Source organism: Schistocerca nitens, chromosome 8, assembly GCF_023898315.1.
Source record: "Schistocerca nitens isolate TAMUIC-IGC-003100 chromosome 8, iqSchNite1.1, whole genome shotgun sequence".
NCBI classification, from domain to species: Eukaryota; Metazoa; Arthropoda; class Insecta; order Orthoptera; family Acrididae; genus Schistocerca; species Schistocerca nitens.
The window spans coordinates 140,137,141-140,159,084 of NC_064621.1; the positions used below are offsets into that span (position 1 = coordinate 140,137,141).

Sequence of the window (21,944 nt, forward strand, 5' to 3'; positions counted from 1 at the left end):
GAAGGTACCTGCAGAATTTACAAAACCAATCTCTTCGGGTATGTATATACTGGACATCTACAAACTCCACATGTACTTCTCCACTATGAGTTTGCTAAAACTTATTTATAATGGAACCAATGTTACTTTATATGGATACAGATAGCTCCATACATTGGATGAGGAACTGCGACCCATATGAAGCAATTAGGTGTCACAGTAATGAATTAGACATATCAGGATACACATCCGATAATAAAAAAAAAAATGGTTCAAATGGCTCTGAGCACTATGGGACTTTTAACATCTATGGTCATCAGTCCCCTAGAACTTAGAACTACTTAAACCTAACTAACCTAAGGACAGCACACAACACCCAGCCATCACGAGGCAGAGAAAATCCCTGACCCCGCCGGGAATCGAACCCGGGAACCCGGGCGTGGGAAGCGAGAACGCTACCGCACGACCACGAGATGCGGGCATCCGATAATCCTTACAGTATTGCTCCTCAGAACAAGAAGATTATCGGCTTAAAGAAAGATGAAGTGGATGGATTGTCGGTTGTGGAATTTGTGGGTCTAAGATCCAAAATGTATGCAGATCGCACAATAGACGGAGCCATTCAGAGGCGGGCTAAGGGTGTGCGACGTGTGGCATCATGTGTACTCACGGTCGAAGACCAATACGTGTATGGTGTTGTTTGTGGCGCTTCACTGCATTTGGTACAGCATACTAGTAATCGATCGCGAGGCCACGAGATGTACACTGTACTGCATTGTCTAAAGTCGGATTGTCACTTCATGACAATAAAAGAGTCACTTGTGATGACAGAATCGAAACCCTCCCATACTCACACAATTTACCTGAAGTGAGGCAGGAAGTGGGGGCCTCCGATGGTGTGAATGAGAGAGATCGAGTGACTGGCTGAGTGAGAGCTTGTGCCTAATAGTGTAGCTTTTGTATCATAGTGTCAATGTTGGATGTGTGATGTATGGTGTGCCTGCATGTGAGTGCTTATGCGTGTTTGGGTGCATGCTTGTGAGGGCATCTGAGTGTGGATGCCTGTGTAGATATATATGTCTGTGTGTAAATATATTCTGTTTATTTTTTTCTGAATAAGTAGCATAATATCTGTGCATGAACATCCAAGCAACATACGCTGAAAAAATTATTAAAATTATAAGAAAAGTTAAAAATGTGCAATATACATAAAAAAGATTAAAAATTGGACCAAAATCATCAAAAAAAGTTAAAGCTTGTAAATGGAGAAAAAAATAGTTTACTGTATTTATTTATTTTCCACATCATGTGCAAGTGTGATTGTGTGAGTGCATGTGTAAATAGATTAGTTTTTAAGTTTCAACTACTGCTAGTTGTCCAAGTCATACTAGTTCTAAGTGTAAGATCCACCCAGTTCATTTTAGTGCAGTTGTTTGGGATGAACATTTTAGGGCCATCCACTTCATTATGTTATTAAACTATTTCAGCTGCTTGAGGTGGAAAATGCTTTAGAGCCACCCAGGTCAACATATAAATTAACTCTTCTGTTTGGGTGGAATTTCACTGGTAATAGTATTAGTGTAAGAGAAACTATACCTCTGCAGTAACTTTTAATCAGTACTTCAATGTACAGTAAAAATTTTTTTCAACCAATACTATAATTTATAAAACCAAGAACTGTGAATAAAAAAATTTCAAACAGTAACAAGAACTCTGAATTTAAAATTAGTATTACTTAGTGTATTTTAGAAACAGCAAGATTTGTGGATGTAAAGCTGTATTACTGCTGTGAATATTTATCTCTGAATAAAAACTTGTTATTCGTTGCCATACATCTTTGTTGTTATTTTGCAAGTCCTTACCCTTACAAATGTATATGAAGGCTGTGCAAGATGCACAAGATACTAGTTTCAAGCAGGAGGGAGGTGGCGTTTAAGATAGAGGGAAAAAAATATGTTATGATTGCATGGGATTTTGCCTACCGTGCTGCACGTATAGGTTTTTGGGAACAGGCGGCGCGTGATCATGGTCGCTTCCAAAGACATACAGCAAAATGCCTGAAAATATATCTCCTGTGCTTGACCAAAGCCACAGATATAGGATCTGGGCAAAACTACAAACTATCTAAGTAGGAACTAGATAGAAAGAAAGAAAAACACAGAATGTGAGATAGAAAATTCATTTATTTTTGTTAATGCAACTTAAAAGTAATTTTACATTTTCATAAACAGACAACACTATTTTCACAAATTTTCGTCTTCTTGAGCTAATGGACAGCCGGGCATCCGGAGGATCACAGGTCTCGAATAGGTGCATACATGAAGATTCGTTGCAGCCATGTGATATTCTCCTTTGACGTAAACTATGGTCTCAGGATGATCAAATATTCGAAGTGACGTCCTCATTTCTTCATAAGGTATACCAGGATTGTCCCAGTGAAGTCCATGAAAGAAATGTATTAGCCAATTTGCATTCCTCCGTGCATTAGCACAATTCACATCCTTGAAAGGTCTTGGTGATGCAATTCTTGCTGAGAATGTCTATATTACACCAGTATCTTCTATGTATGCTGTGCGTGCAATATCTTTAAATATAATTTGTCTACACTCATACACTCATCACCACAGAAACGTTGAATGTCGGCAACGACGATCGACGATCACGCTGCAAGTTGTCACTGTGAAATACTGTGGGCATGCCACAGCACGGTCATTTATACAGCACGCTGTATAACACCAGTAAGGGAGCAATAGTTAATCACACGGTCAAGCAGAACTAGAGTGTACGTTGCAGTGTGTTCTGGGAAATTTGATGACGATTCAAGTTCGATTCGTACATCTATTGGCCCTGATTTAAGTATCTCATTCTGCTTAGAACAGTCTATTACAATGATTGGTGGCAGCTCCTTGAATTTCCGTGGACTGAGTAGGCATCCTTCCTCTTCAACACCTTCAAGTGAGAAGCACGGAATCTTGCATACCTGTCAAATGCTAGAATGTGTACATTCTGATCCCACTGTAGCAGTAAATTGCTATACGGATAGAATTCTGAATTAGTAAATTACAGTTCTCAAATACGGTGAAGTCATTTGCTATTTCCCCCCTCTATTGGACTGAAAAGCAAGTATGATGAAGCTCAGTGTTTTCAGTTGCATGGAGATTTTAATAGCCCACGTTTGTCTTTCGCTGTCGGTAGCATGGGGTACTCGAAAACCTCTCATGAGCGGAAGTTTAATGGCAGATATGTACCAGTATCCAGAACTTTTAAAAGCTTCAACGCTCTTCGTCGGCCGCAGTGATGAGTGGCATTTTCCATATAATTTTACTCATGATGATCTGATTCTCCTCTTGATCTCCTTGAATGTATGAATAACTAACCCTTGCACTCCGTACCAGAATATGCTCCTGTTTAGCATTCATAATAATTCGTTGTATGTCCTCAGAGTACCCCATAAGCATTTCTTACTCTTCTGTTGTTCTGCCCACAGACTCGTCTATGAAACATCCTGCATTTTCTAAACGATTCAAATCCGAGGGTGATGTTGAGACGTATATCTTAAGGGATGATGCTATGCCGACAGTACGTTTAAGATCAATCTCTACCCCATTAAGTTCATATCGTACTACGCGGAACAGGAATGCCAAAGCATTACATGTAAGCTTGGATCCCTCTGTATGACTACCATCCTTTTTCTTAAATGATCCATCCAAATATATGAAACCCTTGAATGGAAGAGTTAAATCATCTTGGTGCTAAATGACAATCCTAATTTCATCGTTCTTGTCAAATGTCGTTGAAGCATAAGGTTTATGTAAGAGGTATTCCTGGCGTATCATCATATTACACTGGGTAAGATATATTGAATGGCGACATCATTGCGGGGTTTCAAGCCTACTGATTCATAAAACTTGTAATTCACACGTGTTATCACGTTGCAGTGCTGCTGCAAAGTACTGTACTGTGCTGTGCTGTGCGCTGTGTGCGCTGGTTTTAAACCTTACGCCCATCTTGTCTTAGACGTAGTCGTACAATGATTTCCTCACCACCAAATCCAATAATTTATTCCGATCCACAATACGCAGCTCCAGATAGTACAGTGTCTAAACAGACACTGGGAGGTATACAGCGTTTCTATCGTTGAGATATGAATTCGTTGCAATGTTACACTCAACGCGGCTTATATCCGTCTTCAAAACCTATCCCTCTGTGGAACCCAGTAGTGGGCCTCTTGAACTTTTCTGCTTAAAGTCAATCGATGCATTCACCGACCTTATTTCAGATTTAAGTGTACTGATGTTTGCAAGGCGCTCAATCGATTTTCCAGACTGTTTTAAAATTTCGTTTCAATTGTTAGTATAGTATGCACCAGGTTCAATTTACACAATTTTGTTTTTACCATCTAAGGAGTGTGTCAGTACTCTCAATTACACTGAAAACAATATGTTCCACTTAACGCTGTTCTTTGCATTGTGTAAGTACTCAAATATCGACAGTAACAATCTGAGGGTGAAACTTGGGAGCGCGATTCTAAGCATTATTGTGAGACGAGGTCTGTCTGCGAGAGTGGAAGTAGTAGTGTCGGTCGAGATCTCGGAGACAGAAGACGTGTCACGCTGCCCTCACGTCGGTGATGGCAGATCTTACCACACTCAAGTCCTGATGTCAGTTATATAGCCAGGAGAGGTTCAGATGGCTTAACTACGCTTGAAGATGGAATTCAAGGTAAAATTCGCAAGCACAACGCAAAAGCAGTTGCAGGGTTAGGCTCGTGATTCTTAGCCCGAGTTTGCAATAATACACTCCAGGAAATTGAAATAAGAACACCGTGAATTCATTGTCCCAGGAAGGGGAAACTTTATTGACACATTCCTGGGGTCAGATACATCACATGATCACACTGACAGAACCACAGGCACATAGACACAGGCAACAGAGCATGCACAATGTCGGCACTAGTACAGTGTATATCCACCTTTCGCAGCAATGCAGGCTGCTATTCTCCCATGGAGACGATCGTAGAGATGCTGGATGTAGTCCTGGGGAACGGCTTGCCATGCCATTTCCACCTGGCGCCTCAGTTGGACCAGCGTTCGTGCTGGACGTGCAGACCGCGTGAGACGACGCTTCATCCAGTCCCAAACATGCTCAATGGGGGACAGATCCGGAGATCTTGCTGGCCAGGGTGGTTGACTTACACCTTCTAGAGCACGTTGGGTGGCACGGGATACATGCGGACGTGCATTGTCCTGTTGGAACAGCAAGTTCCCTTGCCGGTCTAGGAATGGTAGAACGATGGGTTCGATGACGGTTTGGATGTACCGTGCACTATTCAGTGTCCCCTCGACGATCACCAGTGGTGTACGGCCAGTGTAGGAGATCGCTCCCCACACCATGATGCCGGGTGTTGGCCCTGTGTGCCTCGGTCGTATGCAGTCCTGATTGTGGCGCTCACCTGCACGGCGCCAAACACGCATACGACCATCATTGGCACCAAGGCAGAAGCGACTCTCATCGCTGAAGACGACACGTCTCCATTCGTCCCTCCATTCACGCCTGTCGCGACACCACTGGAGGCGGGCTGCACGATGTTGGGGCGTGAGCGGAAGACGGCCTAACGGTGTGCGGGACCGTAGCCCAGCTTCATGGAGACGGTTGCGAATGGTCCTCGCCGATACCCCAGGAGCAACAGTGTCCCTAATTTGCTGGGAAGTGGCGGTGCGGTCCCCTACGGCACTGCGTAGGATCCTACGGTCTTGGCGTGCATCCGTGCGTCGCTGCGGTCCGGTCCCAGGTCGACGGGCACGTGCACCTTCCGCCGACCACTGGCGACAACATCGATGTACTGTGGAGACCTCACGCCCCACGTGTTGAGCAATTCGGCGGTACGTCCACCCGGCCTCCCGCATGCCCACTATACGCCCTCGCTCAAAGTCCGTCAACTGCACATACGGTTCACGTCCACGCTGTCGCGGCATGCTACCAGTGTTAAAGACTGCGATGGAGCTCCGTATGCCACGGCAAACTGGCTGACACTGACGGCGGCGGTGCACAAATGCTGCGCAGCTAGCGCCATTCGACGGCCAACACCGCGGGTCCTGGTGTGTCCGCTGTGCCGTGCGTGTGATCATTGCTTGTACAGCCCTCTCGCAGTGTCCGGAGCAAGTATGGTGGGTCTGACACACCGGTGTCAATGTGTTCTTTTTTCCATTTCCAGGAGTGTACCATGTTTTATTGATTGGCGACTCCATAGTGTCCTGTGCACTACGACCAGATAATGGGTATACTTGAAAGGAGAGACAGCATTGGTCGTATATTTTTGTTTATTATCGCAAAATCGATTTTCGGTCACTTAGTGACATTCTTCAGTGCTGTAATATATAACTTCGATTAGTAAGCACTGGTGTCAATAAGCTTACGGCGATCACATAGAGTCTATGTGATCGCCGTAATCACTAAGTGACCGAAAATCGATTTTGCGATAATAAACAAAAATATACGACCTATGCTGTCTCTCCTTTCAAGTATACCATGTTTTGCTTGCCAGTTAAAGAAACCTCCTTAGCCTCCAAACAATAATTATTATTCTCCACGTCTAAATAATATACTGTGCTTACTAAATGTTAATGTAACTTTGAAATTGAAATAATTCGTTAATCTAGACTCAGACATTATTGACACTACTTCCACTCTCGCAGACAGTCCTCGTGTCACGACAATGCCTAGAATCACGCTGCCATGTTTCGCCCTCAGATTGTTGCTATCGATATCTGAGTGCTTACACAATGCAAAGAATACCTTTAAGTTGACTATATTGTTTTCAGTGTAATGGAGAGTTCTGACACACTCCTTACAATCATTAAATTCCAGATGTAGCTTATAGTTCGCCTCTGTGGTATTTGGGACGGTGTTGCATGTCTCCAGTCGAATCAGCGCGATACTCCAATCTCCAATGCATAAATCAGTTGGTGAGAAGTAATTAGGACGTAATCAAGACGATGGTTCTTTTAAAGCCAGAGTGTACGACATTGCATCTAAACATTAACTTGTGAATGGATGCTTAATACCCGTCCTTATATATCATTCGTAAATGTCAGAAGGAACATGATGCATAGATCACCACAAATCTTGGTAGAGTCGAAAATTGTAGAACATATGTCTTCTGCCTGTGAAGTATCGTTGTAATTCTTCTGGGGGGTTGTAGGTCGACGAATGAATTGAAATAAGAGACATTATTTGTATTTCTTTTTTTAACATATGCTACACAGTGAGTTCCAAGTCCTCCTGCTACATCCAGATTCACAACTGCGCATTCTCCTGATTTTCGCATAGTCTTCGGTAATGTGTCCCGCGTAAACATACCTCGAAATCACGAATTTCTTCTTAAAAAACTTAAGCGGATCTTTACTTGTAAGCCCCCTGTCTGGTAGGACTGCTAAGGGCTTTATTTTTTTTTTATGAAGAGACCTAGTCCTTTCTTGTATGGTTTCAAGTATATCGCTTTAAGATGGCTCCTACCTCCATCATGCAGCAGTTATGTCTTCGTGCCTCTTGCAGTTGGCCCTGAGAGTTGTGTGCATACTTGACTGTCCTGGCAGTAGGCGCAGCACCTCCAGCCAGTGAACCCACGGCTGAGAGACCGGCTAGGACATGATATGAAGGGAATAATTTCATCCGACGTCTTGGATAGAACCCTGGGTGGTTTAATTGGTCTTTTTTTTCTCGCTCCTTGCTGCTTCAGGGCGCTTTTAGCTGCATACAATGCTGTCGGGATACAGTTTTTCATGCACCCTTTGTTTGTCATTTTCTTCCTTAGCGCCCTATGTTCTGCGCTTGTAACTTGGCTGACTTTCACATCCAAACCCAAATCCACTTTACCACGTATAGTTTCTTGAGTTGCAAATGCCGCAGTGCGTTGACCTATACCAACATCCCTCCTCACACGTGTTTCCTTAGCTTTATCAGCTAAAATTAGATCGGTGGTGTGACGATCTGTATTTGCTGTGCTTGCGGTATCGTGTACCATACACGCTTCGTTGGGTAGATTTATCCTCTGGTCACTGCGTGCCATTCGTATTGGAAGCGTCCACGTACAAGCGAATGTTTTGTCTATGCGCACCCATCCTATCAGACTGAGAACCCGGCATGCATTCGGATTTATCCATGATCATGTGTACACCGATGTACTCGCATCTTTGCATGGCAGTATACATAGAAAATCCTGGAAGTTCCGTCTATACCTGCCATCATTCAGCTTTCTTGTTTTATCAATAAAGAGAATCCCATACTGTGAGTGATTCCAGCAATCTACACATATCTTTACAAAATCACTGAACGACATATTGTTACTTACATGAGCGTGATACATATGTTTTAAATTCAGATTGTCCTGTTTGAATATTATAATTAGGTTTGCATTATCCCTCACCAGCTGTTTTGGGACCCTGGAATATGTCTGACTCAGATAAAATACATCAACAACCATATGGCGACCGAAACAGAAATATTGCCGACTTTGATCTTCGTTTTCCACGGCAACATCTTCAGCTATGAACACTGTGTTTGGTTTTCTTTTTCCCGGCGGAGGGATACTGCTGTTGTCACTAAATGTCGTGTATGTCACACCTCGTGTAATAGTTGGTATTTGGGCTGGAACAGTGTTTTTGATAACAGACATACATAGTCAAAGCGGACTCCTTCCGGATATGTTAGCAGCGAAATGAGAACATTTGTCTCGGCACAGTTGGATGGACCCACAGTTATTGCACGTGTGTTGTCGGGAAGAGTACGCCTTTCTTCTTACGGTCTTCTTGCACATCGTTACAGTCGCCTACAACAAAGTCTTGATGCTTCACCCACCCTGCCATGATACCTACTACGTCAGGTACTTGATGTGCAAAGAGCTTGTACGGAAAATTTAGTTAAATGAGATAATTTTCTGCTGTTGCATGTTTGCAGTGAAAATACTAGTGGCAATTGCTTTACTGCTTGCGATATGATGAGAGGTAAGAAATAAAAAACACATTCATGATTGTATATGTTTTTATTCAATAACCATACCCATGATGCTCTACATCAACTGATTTTTTCTTTATCTTAAATTTAGTACAAAAAATACCAAGTGAAGCCTTCTTGTAAGAACAGAATTCAGTATGTATTCTCTCAAAATTTTTGGCAGTAAATTAGTTTTCGCTGGCAGTATATTAACCCATTGTTCGAAGTTATTCATGCACACTGATCATACTTAGATACTCTGCAATGTCTTTACACACGGCTTTAACACAAGGCAACCATGTGTTCAGTCTTTCCAACACAATGGATAGACCGAAAAAGTTTTTAACGGTGAAGTGTTGTAGATAAATGGATGTCTTACCTGATTTCTCATGGAGTGCCGAGTCATTGTACACTGTTGTAATAGATAGAGTTAAGGCAGCACAATAAGTGTCTGGAGGAGGACGGCTCAGATGATACTCGACGGTCAACTGCTGCTTGATGTTGGCTTTGGAGCGACACAGTTCATCCCAATCCTCTTTGTAAACTGTACTTTAACACTTTTGGCTGCATTCTTGATCTCTGTCACGACACGCCAGTCTTTGCCTGTGGTTGCTTCTATACCAATAGGTAAGTATTACACACTATAATACGTAGATGTTATACACTGAAGTGAACAGTAATGGTGCACGGGGCTTAACTGGTATCTTCTAGTCCAGCACATCCTCACTTTGTCCATGCAATATTACTGGAATATTCTGTCATGGCTTGTATAATGGGGTCCAGTACCGGCCTGCGACATGCTGATTAGGACTCCCGGTGCACTTCACCCAGTGAGGGGCTTGCTGGGTGTCTTCAACCGACAATAACAGCTCATGGTCCTGCTCCATCAAACTGACCAGGGGCGCAACAGGAACCCAGGATGCCGCCGCTGTTGCGGGTCCCGACGGGCTGGCACACGTCGCTGTTGCAGACCACAGCAAGCTGGAAGGCGTCGCATCTACATCTACATCTACATACATACTCCGCAATCCACCATACAGTGCGTGGCGGAGTGTACCTCGTACCACAACTAGCACCTTCTCTCCCTGTTCCACTCCCAAACAGAACAAGGGAGAAATGACTGCCTATATGCCTCTGTACAAGCCTTAATCTCTCTTATCTTATATTTGTGGTCTTTCCGCGAAATGTAAGTTGGCGGCAGTAAAATTGTACTGCAGTCAGCCTTAAATGCTGGTTCTCTAAATTTCCTCAGTAGCGATTCACGAAAAGAACGCCTCCTTTCCTCTGGAGACTCCCACCCGAGTTCCTGAAGCATTTCCGTAACACTCGTGTGATGATCAAACCTACCAGTAACAAATCTAGCAGCGCGCCTCTGAATTGCTTCTATGTCCTCCCTCAATCCGACCTGATAGGGATCCCAAACGCTCGAGCAATACTCAAGAATAGGTCGTATTCGTCTTTTATAAGCAGTCTCCTTTACAGATGAACCACATCTTCCCAAAATTCTACCAATAAACCGAAGACGACTATCCGCCTTCCCCACAACTGCCATTACATGCTTGTCCCACTTCATATCGCTCTGCAATGTTACGCCAAAATATTTAATCGACGTGAATGTGTCAAGCGCTACACTGCTAATGGAGTATTAAAACATTACAGGATTCTTTTTCCTATTCATCTGCATTAATTCACATTTATCTGTATTTAGAGTTAGCTGCCATTCTTTACACCAATCACAAATCCTGTCCAAGTCATCTTGTATCCTCCTACAGTCACTCAACGACGACACCTTCCCGTACACCACAGCATCATCAGCAAACAGCTGCACATTGCTATCCACCCTATCCAAAAGATCATTTATGTAGATAGAAAACAACGGCGGACCTACCACACTTCCCTGGGGCACCCCAGATGATACCCTCACCTCCGATGAACACTCACCATCGAGGACAACGTACTGGGTTCTATTACTTAAGAAGTCTTCGAGCCACTCACATTCTTGGGAACCAATCCCATGTGCTCGTACCTTAGTTAGGAGTCTGCAGTGGGGCACGGAGTCAAACGCTTTCCGGAAGTCAAGGAATGTGGCATCCGTCTGATACCCTTCATCCATGGTTCGCAAGATATCATGTGAAAACAGGGCGAGTTGCGTTTCGCAGGAGCGATAGTTTCTAAAGCCGTGCTGATGCATGGACAGAAACTTTTCTGTCTCAAGGAAATTCATTATATTCGAACTCAGAATATGTTTGAGAATCCCGCAACAAACCGACGTTAAGGATATTGGTCTGTAATTTTGAGGATCCGTCCTTCTACCCTTCTTATATACAGGCGTCACCTGCGCTTTTTTCCAGTCGCTGGGGACTTTACGCTGGGCAAGAGATTTGCGGTTAATGCAAGCTAAGTAAGGAGCCAATGCAGTAGAGTACTCTCTGTAAAACCGAATTGGAATCCCATCAGGACTTGGCGATTTATTTATTTTCAACCCATTCAGCTGCTTCACAACCCCAGGGATGTCTATCACTATGTCCTCCATACGGGAATCTGTACGAGACTCATTGGCGGTATGTTTGTACGATATTTCTCAAATGCTAAATTTAAAATTTCAGCTTTCGTTTTGCTGTCTTCCGTTGCCAGGCCAGACTGATCAGCAAAGAAGAAAAACCGTTACACGCATTGACAAAAGCACAAAGAGTTCATCTTCCTCACACGACAATAAGGGCAGACATTAAGCAGCGGGTACTTAGTCTTCTGCGGCTTCTTCCTATTCTGTTGCTGCTGCACCCTAGCGGCGCTGGACGATCTCGACTGGCGCTTCATGCTGACTGACTGACTGCAAACTGAGGCTGCAGAGCTGCTGAACGCATCTTATATCCCCGACGTGATCAGATTCTGCGTTCCTATTGGCTTTTGCCAATTTCTTGCGCCTTTAGTGGTATAACTGTATTGGGGAGGTGCACTTCCTTCCAGGAGGACCGGTATTCAAGTCCCAGAAAGGGCACCGCCATTTTTAATTTCCCACCAGTTCCTGGGTGGGGATGGGATAGGACGTCAGCACAGCCCTGGCCAATGAAATTCCTGCCAAAATTGGAAATTCCCACCATTTTTGAAATTCTGGTCAGTAGGTTAGGTGTGGGAGGGGGTAGGGTGGGGAGGGAGGACTGGACTGGGACCCACGTGTAGGCTGACGAAAGCACATGACTTCATCCAGGGTGGGGCTGAACATGATTGGATGGGGTAAGTAATTGACCCAGTTAATTAATTTGATATCAAAATTAATTTGATATCAAAATTGCGCTCATGCCTCCATCTCCCTACTACTGCCATAGAGTTCTATAGTAGTCAAAGGATTCTCAGTCCAACAACTACCAGGTTGTGGGAGAGGGAAATATTCTGGAAAACTTGCAGTTAATGCACTCAAATGTCCTACAATCGTTTTGTGGCACTTCAGTAGACAGTTTTCACCCTGCAGAATCAATTAAGTTCTTGATCACTGGAAATGGTGAATAGATATTCTTTTGTGCTCGTACTGCCCACAGCTGCAGCTTCTTAATTGTAGCTTCAACTTTATTTTTAACCTGGAAGATATTAACATTTATTCCTTGCAGGTGTATGTTAAGGTCGTTGAGAAAGGAGAAAATATCCACCGAATAGACCGCTTTACACAACCAGTCAAAATCACACCATTTTTCACTTGAAAAAGAATGTTGCTTGTCCAGAAGAAACAAGCGCATTTGATCACGCAGCTCAGAGAAACTGTAACCTCCCCCTCACTTATCGACCTTAATGACAGTGAAAAATTTAACCACGTGTACCTAATGGAAATTTGGGAAAAGCAATCGTCACCGAAGTTAATCTGTCGGTAAAGAGGGAGGAAAGGGTTACATCTAAATGAAAGGAAAAATGCAAATGAAACTGGTGGAAATTAATTTTGAAAAGGGGTAAAGTTAATAAAGAAAGTAAATGTGCGGCCGTTACGTTAACAATTAACTAGCGGTAATTAGATATTTGAGATTTGGGGGAAATTACAGTTGCCAGTCCTAAGGACAATTACTATAGTAACTGAAAAAAAGGTTATTACACATATAATTAGCACTAGAAGCGTGGCAACTGAAGGTTGACACGTGTAGTGTGAAAACTGAAAGTTTGTCAGAAGTAATAAATTTCGCTACACTCTGACTTAATTTAGCAAAAGAATTAATAAAACCGGAAAATCGAAAGTTAATTTAGTGACTGAAGTTAATAGTGAGCTTTCTTTCTGAAGCACATCGAAATTCAGTAAAATACGGTTAGTCTTGGACTACCTCAACAATCATTTCAAAAGCTACTTGAATCTACGCAATTTAGAAATAAGAGATTTAACTTCGAACTTGAATTAAATGATTCTGAACAATTAACAATAGTAAAATTTAGTACGTACCAAGCTGAGCTGCAGTCACAGGTAAGCTAAAATACGGTAACAAAACTCGCACTCTTAATTTGTGCTTGTGCAATCTAAATATTGTAGCCAGCTATGAATACCTTAACTGAACTTTGAAATTAAAGCAGTGAAATCGAATGATGCTGGCGTTTGAATTTCAACGACACTCGGGCTCATTTCGGAAAAGGAAGGGACCCTGCTTGGCAATGCAATAGGGACAATGAGCAACAAAGGTTCATGCTAAGTTGCTGTAATTTTGTGATGCAACAATTTTAAAAGTTTGAAAAGCTGAGGTCTGCCATACAGTTCTAAAACTTTACGTGCTTCCAGTCTTCCTTGTTGGCTGATTGAAGGTTTGAAGCAGTCGATCGAGGAGGTGGCGACAGTCACTCATTGTCGGCCGTCGCTGTTGCAGAAGCTGGATGTTGGCGCGCCTTCTTCTCGACACGGTCACCAGACGAAACGGGCTCTTGATGTGCGCCAGCTAATGCTTCCCGTCCGCGACACCATGTCAGAAACTATCATCGGAAGTCGAGCGCAATTACATGCTGCCAAACCCCGAAAGCGCGGCAACTCGCGGGAGCTTCACACAACACACCTGCTCCACTTCACCACCCCAGCCAGACTCTCTCTGCTCTGCCCGCGCTCCACGCGGCAGAGTTCACACTACCAAAGATCCTTAACACTTAGGTTCTCCACACGACCTATCGATGTATTCGTCTGACAGCATAGTTTTCCCTAGGCAAGACCCAGTGTAAAATACAAATAATATTTACAAAACAAACCAATTATACATCGACATAGATGCATAAATATATATACAAATAGTAAAACAATTGCAATATATAAAGGCACAGAAATGTCATATATTCAGGTAACAAAATAAGGAAAAAAATTTATACTACAATAGGTGTAAATAGGAGGATATGCATTTCCGGCGTTACAAAACGATATAAAACTTTACTTCTTGACAAGAAAAGCTAAGTGTGTTCACTGTCAATTTCTTCACTTAAAACTGTGAAAAGACGGACATTTAGATAACATGATTTACTTCATCCAGAATGCATTTCCAACCCTCGGGCGTTTTTCTCGCTGCTAAAGCTTCTCTGTGTATGAAGCAACGAGTACACTTTACTTCTGATGGCCGTCTTCAAAAATCCAAAAGCACGTGCTTAGTCCGTACTGACAGCCGCACATTTTTTATTCCACGTAATATTCTTGTATCATGAACCGATTAAGCGCACGAAACACTTCTTCTTCGAAGAGTATCCGTTCGGAACAAAAGCTCCTCATAAGTTGTCTCTTTACACTCAGTACGGCTGAAAACGAATAGATCTGCTTTCCTGTTTATGTCTGTACTTTTATCAGGTTGTTGCGATCTATCTTCCAAGACAATTTTACATTAACCGCGCCGAATTTGAGTCAAGAGCTACTCGCAATGGCGAATCTAGGAACATTTCTTGGGAGGAGCTGCTCATCGTTCTTTTTTTAGAAATCCCAGAATTGGGGGGGGGGGGGGGGCATGATGCTTATGAGCATAAGAATGACTAAGGTTTACTTTTTTAACTGAAATTGGTGGAAGTGGTGCCAGCTTTCCTCCACTTGAAGATGAAATCCACGAAATTCCGAGGCGTTGTGCCGTTAATGTACGACCGCTTTTGGATAAGTGCCCTAACGAAGAAGGAGTTTCTCCCACTTGAAGTAGTCCTATATAACAGTTGACAGGCTTCAGGGCAGAAGTTTAGTAAAACAGGAAAACATTTAAATTTATAAACGTAGGAATAATATCTAATTGCTTTCTTTTCAGTAACTGAAAAAACACTTATCGCTTAAAATCTGTGAGTTCCATTTTACGAGGGTCACTCCAAAAGAAATGCACCCTATTTTTGTAAAAATACAGTTTTCATTCTGCATGTGTGAAAGTTTTACAGTTTGTAGATACATCCTTCGTGCTTGTTTTCAAACTTAGTTCAACCTGTTCCCGTGAGTGGCGCCGTCACAGTACGTCTTCAAGATGGCTGCTACACTTGACGTTCGTCACAAGCAACGTGCTGTCATGGACTTCCTGTGCTGTGAAAACGAGACAGTGGGAAACATCCACAAGAGGTTGAAGAAGGTGCATGGAGATGATGCTGTCGATCGCAGTACAGTTAGTCGGTGGGTAAGCAGGTTACGTGATGAAAGCGGGCACGGCAATATTGATGATTGTCCTCGCAGCGGCAGGCCTCGTGCTGCACACACTACAGACAATGCGCAGAGAGTTAACGAATTGGTGACTGCTGACAGACGCGTCACAATGAACGAATTGTCACGCTACTTTGGGATAGGGGAAGAAAGTGTTTTTGCAGAATACTGAAAATGTTGGAGTTAAAAAAGGTTTGGACCAGGTGGCTTTCCAGGATGTTGACAGTGGCTCACAAAGAAACAAGAAACACGGTATGCAGCGAACTTTTGGAACAGTACGAGAATGGTGGAGATGAATTTCTTGGAAGAATTGTGACAGGTGATGAAACATGGCTCCATCATTTTTCACCAGAGACGAAGAGGCAATCAATGGAGTGGCATCATACAAATTCACCCGAGAAAAAAAAATTTAAAACCACACCTTCTGCTGGAAAAGTTATGGCTATGTAGTTTTTCGATTCCGAAGGACTCTTGCTTGTGGACATCATGCCAAGTGGAACCACCATAAATTCTGATGCATATGTGACAACACTGAAGAAACTTCAAGCTCGACTGAGTCGTGTTCGACCACATCGGCAAAAGCAGGATGTTTTGCTATTGCACGACAATGCACGGTCACATGTCAGTCAAAAAACCATGGAAGCGATCACAAAACTCGGATGGACAACACTGAAACACCCGCCTTACAGTCCTGACCTGTCTCCATGTGACTATCATCTCTTTGGGAAACTGGAAGACTCTCTTCGTGGAACAAGGTCTGAAGATGATGACTCCCTTGAGCAGGCTGCCTAACAGTGGCTCCAACAGGTTGGTCCAGAATTTTACCCTGCGGGTACACAGGCGCTGGTTCCAAGATCGCGTAAGGCAGTTGAGAGGGATGGAAATTATGTGGAGTAATGAAATTATTGTTCCTAAAGGATGTATCTACACACTGTAAAACTTTCAAACATGGAGAATAGAAGATAGATTTAAAAAAAATAGAGTGCATATCTTTTGGAGTGACCTTCGCATTACAACACGTTTCAAATTCGTCGCTGGCTTCCTGCCTAGGTGCCGCTGACTTCCAGGGGTCGGTGCACCCCACATTGAGAAACACTGGTCTATAGTGTTCACTGCTCGTGGCTTGTTGGGCTATACTGCAATCGTGGAGAACTAACGACTGCTCGAGTTTACGTTCCACATTCTGTGGGGATACATTACTAATCTAGAGGACACAGAGGGAAGTCGAAGCTAAAATGGCATGCGTATTGTAAAAGTACAAGGATCTAGTTGCCTGCTGGCAGTTTGCCAGAGTCGGGCGGCCGTCAGTGGGAGTGGCTGGTTACCTGCGGAACGTAGCGAAAGGTGCGGGCGGCGGAGTCCCGCGCAGGCGCAGGCGCCGGCTGTGAGGTGGCGAGGGCCGCGGCTGTCTGGTCTGGCGCCCTCAACAGGTGGCCATACCACAGGGTCAAGGCCCTCGCTCTGGCGGAGGCGGCGGCTGTCGCGTGCTCGCGACTCGCTGGGCTGCGGGCGGCGGACACCTCCTGCACTGCCTGCCAATCACAAAGACACACGCTGTCAGCGCCAGATTCTTTCTGTATAACTGAAGTAGAATAGTGACACGGCTGGAAGTACACGGTAATAGAAGCAAAGGCGTTCCAGTAGGTACGGGGGTCGGAAACTAGCCGATGATGACAGGATTGCGAATGTGCGCTTACACCTTCAGTTCGAAATATTCTCAAGTTCTTACAAACCAGTAATCTCCCCCCCCCTCCCCCCCCCCCCAGGCCCCGTCGCTAATTCATTAAGAATTTCACGCGGGACCTACAAATTGTGCTTCTCGCTGTGGGGCAGAGGCCGTATTCAAACTCCGTACGCTATTACACTCCTGGCCACTAAAATTGCTACACCACGAAGATGACGTGCTACAGACGCTAAATTTAACCGACAGGAAGAAGATGCTGTGATATGCAAATGATTAGTTTTTCAGAGCATTCACACAAGGTCGGCGCCGGTGGCCGGTGGCCACACCTACTACGTGCTGACATGAGAAACGTTTCCAACCGATTTCTCGTACACAAACAGCAGTTGGCCGGCGTTGCCTGGTGAAACGTTGTTGTGATGCCTCGTGTAAGGAGGAGAAATGCATACCATCACGTTTCCGACTTTGATAAAGGTCGGATTGTAGCATATCGCGATTTCGGTTTATCGTATCGCGACATTGCTGCTCGCGTTGGTCGAAATCCAATGACTGTTAGCAGAATATGGAATCGGTGGGTTCAGGAGGGTAATATGGAACGCCGTGCTGGATCCCAACGGCCTCGTATCACTAGCAGTCGAGATGGCAGGCATCTTATCCGCATGGCTGTAACGGATCGTGCAACCACGTCTCGATCCCTGAGTCAACAGATGGGGACGTTTGCAAGACAACAACCATGTGCACGAACAGTTCGACGGCGTATGCAGCAGCATGGACTATCAGCTCCGAGACCATGGCTGCGGTTACATTTGACGCTGCATCACAGACAGGAGCGCATGCGATGGCGTACTCAACGACGAACCTGGGTGCACGAATGTTTTCGGATGAATCCAGGTTCTGTTTACAGCATCACGATGGTCGCATCCGTGTTTGGCGACATCGCGGTGAACGCACATTGGAAGCGTGTATTCGTCATCGACATACTGGCGTATCACCCGGCGTGATGGTATGGGGTGCCATTGGTTACACGTCTCGGTCATCTCTTGTTCGCATTGACGGCACTTTGAACAGTGGACGTTACATTTCAGATGCGTTACGACCCGTGGCTCTATCCTTCATTCGATCCCTGCGAAACCCTACATTTCAGCAGGATAATGCACGACCGCATGTTGCAGGTCCTGTACGATCCCTCCTGGATTCAGAAAATGTTAGACTGTTGCCCTGGACAGCACATTCTCCAGATCTCTCACCAATTGAAAACGTCTGGTCAATGGTGGCCGAGCAACTGGCTCGTCACAATACGCCAGTCACTTCTCTTGATGAACTGTGGTATCGTGTTGGAGCTGTATTGGCAGTTGTACCTGTACACGACATCCAAGCTCTGTTTGACTCAATGCCCAGGCGTATCCAGCCCGCTATTACGGCCAGAGGTGGTGGTTCTGGGTACTATTTTCTCAGGATCTATGCTCCCAAATTGCGTGAAAATGTAATCACATATCAGTTCTAGTATAATATATCTGTCCAATGAATATCCGTCTATAATTTGCATTTCTTATTGGTGTAGTAATTTGCATGGCCAGTGGCGTACTTTAATATATTGACCTTTTATTTTTAAACAACGAAACATCACAGAAAACAATTGGAAATTAAATAAATCAGAAATTATGTTATAACTTATTCGTTCAGAAATCTCCCTCGCTAAAGGCTCAGAGAAATTGTATTCGGAACTGTTCGTTGTGCCCATCTGTTACGTAATACATCACACTTTATTGTACTGGGTAGAGTCGCGTGTGAAGCACTCATGGTACAGGCCACCTTAAATATATTAAACAATCGATCATGCATGTATACAAAAGTTTCATACGCCTGGTTACTTCCTAAGTGAGTTAATGTGTTAAATATTTGACGTTAAGTACGTAAAATCCTAATGGTTGATGACGCAAATTCCAAGTTATATTGGTTTTATAAGCATTTGTAGACTTTAGAGAAAGCTTTTGACAATGTTGACTGGAAAACTCCTCAAATTCTGAGGGTGGCAGGGGTAAAATACAGGGAGAGAATGGCTATTTACAATTTGTACAGAAACCAGATGGCAGTTATAAGAGTCGAGGGACATGAAAGGGAAGCAGTGGTTGGGAAGGGAGTGAGACAGGTCTGTAGCCTCTCCCTGATGTTATTCAATCTGTATATTGAGCAAGCAGTAAAGAAAACAAAAGAAAAGTTCGGAGTACGTATCAAAATCCATGGAGAAGAAACAAAAACTTTGAGGTTCGCTGAAGACATTGTAATTATATCAGAGAGAGCAAAGCACTTGGAAGAGCAGTTGAATGGAATTCACTGTATCTTGAAAGGAGGATATAAGATGAACATCAACAAAAGCAAAACTAGGATAATGGAATGTAGTCGAATTAAGTCGGGTGATGTTGAGGGTATTAGATTAGGAAATGATACACTTAAAGTAGTAAAGGAGTTTTGCTATTTGGGGAGCAAAATAACTGATGATGGTCGAAGTAGAGAGGATATAAAATGTAGACTGGCAATGGCAAGAAAAGAGTTTCTGAAGAAGAGAAATTTGTTATAATTGAGTATAGATTTAAGTGTTAGGAAGTCGTTTCTGAAAGTATTTGTGGAGTGTAGCCATGTATGGAAGTGAAACATGGACGATAAATGGTTTGGACAAGAAGAGAATAGAAGCTTTCGAAATGTGGTGCTACAGAAGAATGCTGAAGATTAGATAGATTAGATGAGTAGATCACATAACTAATGAGGAGGAATTGAATAAAATTGGGGAGAAGAGGAGTTTGTGGCACAACGTGACTAGAAGAAGGGATCGGTTAGTAGGACATGTTCTGAGGTATCAAGGGTTCACCAATTTAGTATTGGAGGGCAGCGTAGAGGGTAAAAAACGTAGAGGGAGGCCAAGCAGATTCAGAAGGATGTATGTTGCAGTAGGTACTGGGAGATGAAGCAGCTTGCACAGGATAGAGTAGCATGGAGAGCTGCATCAAACCAGTCTCAGGACTGAAGAACAAACACAACAACAACAAGTTTCCGATTATTCACCGATAGAGTAACGGAAAAATGAAAACCAGAACTGAAGTTTTACCTTGTGAACAACGATGGTTTAGTAAGCGATAACATGTCTTCCCATGGTTTTTGTCGGGTGATAACCGAGAAAAAGCTTAGAAAAGTTTTGAAATTATGTTTAAATTTCCTGTGAATTTGCTAAGTGCTCCCATTGTTACCACTGGACGAGTGCAGTCTAGGCTATTCGCGCTCCGCGCGCCTGTTTTTCACGCATATCAAAGTTTAAGACGTCGTACACCCTGAACAACGTACTGCGCAGCGATATAGTTTTGCAGGTACACTCAGTGGTATATGTGGATATTGTGTCCAAAATACGAGTATATGGAGAATAGAATAAGCAGCAAAGAAGTAATAAATTAAAACGTCGTGCCTGATGCTGACGTCTTAGTACCGGAAGAGCGAAAATGTAGTAAACGATAAACTTTTTTCCTTTCATTAGTTTGTGGAGGATATTTGCTAAGAATTTCGGAAAGGTTTGAATTATATGTGAAGTTTGTAGTGCTCTCATCCTCAAATACTGGATGTGCTATGAGTTACGCTACTTCGTGAAGTACACGCAGTTTTTATCTTTAATTTTCGGCTTATTTTGTCAACCGTTTAAAGTGGCATTATACCTCTTAATGAGTAGATTACCAGAACAGTGTGAAGTTTTAAATTCGGTCAGTAATAGTATCAAACACAAAGTCAATATTTTTCCGCCGTGCTATACGCGTCTTGCAGCTGGTAACTGGTGACCGTTTTAACTGTTTACTGTTACACAGGGTGATTCCGTGATGATGTTACAAATTTTCAGGGATGATGGAGAAGAGTAAAAGTATCAGTTTGACGTAAAGGACCCTGCTCTGGAAAGGACCGAGTCAAAAGTTATAAGCGAAAATCCTTGTGATACCGGTGACTGTGGAATATGTGTACCGGTACTGTTGCTGCCGGTTGTATGGTAGGCAACTTATAGAGGTGGTAGTATGGACCATAACAAGAAAATATGTTTAGTGCTCCTTTGGCCACTTGTTTAGTAGAAGATAAGATGAACAAGTGCTCATAGCTCTTAAGGTACGCACTTTAGAGCCCTTATTTACTGGAACTTTTTTCTTCTTTTGGTTCATACTAACACCTACGGAAGCGTCTAGCCTACAACCTTAGCAACAACAGTACCCGTACAAAGATCCCACTGTCACAGGAATCACAAGGATTTTCGCTTATAAATTGCGGCTCAGTGCTTTTCGGATCAGGGTCCCTTACCTCAATGTGATACAGTTATCTTCTTCAATCATCCCTGAAAGTCTTAACACATTCATGAAATCACTGTGTAAATGCTTGAGATCTGAGGCTGGAAAATAAAATAAAGTATTTCACCTTCTTTATTTGTTTATCAAGTCAGGAAAAAGTATATATGTACATCTACACATATATTACGCTAGCCATCTTGTGGTCTGTAGCAGTGTGAGCCGAAACAAGCACTTATTTTATTTATTCGCATGGCTCAAACGCAGTTTAAAAATACAGTTATATAACACTAGTATGTGTATATAACAAGAATACGAAAATACAAAAATACATATAAAACTAACTAAATCTCAATATCTATGTTCCTAATCCATATAAGAGCTG

At 43.3% G+C, this 21,944-nt stretch overlaps 1 protein-coding gene across 1 annotated transcript in view; it reads right to left on the reverse strand.

Moving 5' to 3' along the window:
* The window catches only part of LOC126198720 (tumor necrosis factor alpha-induced protein 8-like protein), a 949,023-nt gene that overhangs the window by 576,675 nt on the left and 350,404 nt on the right, over positions 1 to 21,944 (reverse strand). Inside the window, exon 2 of the mRNA XM_049935239.1 lies at positions 16,897 to 17,103. The gene's annotated coding sequence lies outside the window, so the exon portion shown is untranslated. The remainder of the gene's footprint in view (positions 1 to 16,896; positions 17,104 to 21,944) is intronic.